This window comes from Belonocnema kinseyi, chromosome 6 (assembly GCF_010883055.1).
Source record: "Belonocnema kinseyi isolate 2016_QV_RU_SX_M_011 chromosome 6, B_treatae_v1, whole genome shotgun sequence".
NCBI classification, from domain to species: domain Eukaryota; kingdom Metazoa; phylum Arthropoda; class Insecta; order Hymenoptera; family Cynipidae; genus Belonocnema; species Belonocnema kinseyi.
The window spans coordinates 53,935,567-53,938,116 of NC_046662.1; positions in this window are offsets into that span (position 1 = coordinate 53,935,567).

Here is a 2,550-nt window from a genome sequence, read left to right on the forward strand (position 1 = left end):
TTAGTTAACTACCATTCAGCCATTCACAGATAGATAACGGAAAATTTCTTTAAAAGTATTATGCCATACTTTGCAATACTTTACATCATTAATTGCCTTTTATTAAAAATCTTATCGAGTTTAAAACCATTTTAAAAATCTCTCGTTCACGGATTGATTACCCGTGAATGCAAATCCTTATCAGATTCGTTCATTACAAATTCAGTCAATTTCAACAATAAACAAAATTAAAACTGTAGCTTCATTCTATCAAGAAAAAAAAATAGCTACAACATTTTTCAAAATTTAATCACCGCGTATAATCACCGAACCATTATAGCCAAACAATTCACTCGTATTGCACCGAACTCTATTTCATCCAAACGTTAGCAATTGTACAGCCACAAAAGAAGAAAAGTATCTTGATCTGGAGACGAGACATATATATTCCTAAGCATTTTCACGCAGTAAAACTGAATCCGAAATCAGAATTAGCCTAACGATTCTCTGTTTAGACCTAACCTAAAAGACACCTTGAAACCGTTAAAATCGCCTCTGTTGCTTGTACAAAATCGAATCAGACATAAATTGATACATTTTTGGGGTCACTGAATCTAATCAGTCTACCCTACTGATCTGTGATGATCTGCAAATTATAACAATAGCACTAGGACAAGAGTGAGATTTCACGAGAGAGCCATACTTCTCATGCCTGTAAGATCGAGGCAACCATTAAATGAAAAGACAGTGGCCTAAGAGAAAATCCATCGAACCTAGTTCTCACAACATGATCCACAAAAAACTAGTTGATCCCAAGAAAATTCTCATTCCACTCCTTCACATAAAAACAAACCCTTACGAACCAAGTGAATAAGGAAAATATAAGTATCAGATTAGATAATCTACATGCAGCTCTAAACAGAGAGAGCGTAAAGTCCATTAGGATCTCGATATTTAGAGATCTAATTGAAGACTATTTAAAAACTACCATTCGGGAAATTACGAAAGAAATGTTCGAAGATAGGAATATCTAAGTCCTAATATGCTATAAAAATGTGTGAGTTCCCCCTAAAGAAGATAGCATTTACATAATAATAGAAAACCATGAACGAAAAATAGGCGAACACAAAAGAGTTAATAAAAGCTATGGGAGGATATGAAAAAAAAATTTATATGGCCAGGAATAAAGGAGCAAGATATTTATTTTGAGCGCAAATGTAGTATTTGTCAAGGACAAAAAATAGTTCTAGCAAAATCTCAAAACCAATGATTATAACGGATGCACCTGTAGACCCTAATTTAAAATATTTGGAATCACTCAGATAACAACTTCAGGATATACACCTTAATCAAATGAATCCTTAGATAGAAATCATGCAGTACTGGTCGACTGGATACGATCCTATCTTGACTATTATGATGATTGGGACAGGCTGCTGACCTTTCCCATGTTTTAAAAAAATAATAATTCCATTTATAAAGACGCGAAGTTCACTCCTTTTAAGACAATATTTGGAAAAACAACACGCATCCCTAGTTAGTTTCCTTAAGACAAAAAGTTGAAAACTTAAGGTTCGTATTTAAAAGATTTGTTACTACGTTTACAGGTAGTAAAAAATATAGCGTCAAGAAGTTTAGTTAATAAAAACTAGTCTAAACAAATATAAGAACGATAATTAAACCCTTTTTCTAGGAAAGTAGAAAACAAAGTATATTCAAGAAGGGTAACAGAAACTAAAAAATTAGACAGTAAGAGCCATGGGTCTTATGCAATTTGAGACGACCAACATATTGAAATTTGAAGTATTTCCGCATCTTAGAGCCGACGATTATTAAGTAATTATTTTGTTTAATTTAAGCACCAGACTTTGATTGGTGAGTAGAAATGTTTGTTATCACTTGACCAATGATTGGAATATGCGAACGGTCAACGCGAACTAGCGACAAGTTTGCGAATTGGGAACAATACTTTTTCGAACGAGAGGGACAATTACTCAAAAAGATTCGAATCATTATCAGACGACGCGCGCGAAAGCCCGCGAAAGTCCACAGTTGTTTGTATTTTATTTAATCAACCGCTTTGTTAGGACTATCTGCAGCATAATCGATCATTCCGGACGAAACCCAAAGATCTTCTGAAAACTCTTTTATTTCATCGTCCTGCTGACAAAATTCTATTTGTCCCATCATGCGAGTCTAAATAAAGGCGTCGTTCTTTATCGCCATCATCAAGGTATTTCATATAATATACAAATTGAAATTGACCTTTAACTTCATAATTTAGTATGACTTTCTTGCTCCATTTTCTATCAGGATTTTATATTAGATTCTTGTTACTTTAAATATAGACTATATTTTAATCGAGCTGCTAAAATCTGTTCTTCGTTATTATTGTTTTACTTCAATTTATGTGTCTCTTAGAAATGTATAACAAATGTTTACAGAATGATTGTGTGAATGAGTTTTAGTGTGTTATAAATCGCCTTCTTAATTTATTACATATTTTGTTGATCATCTATTAAAATATATAGACAGTGTACATGCACTAATTTTGAATAAACCGGTAATTTA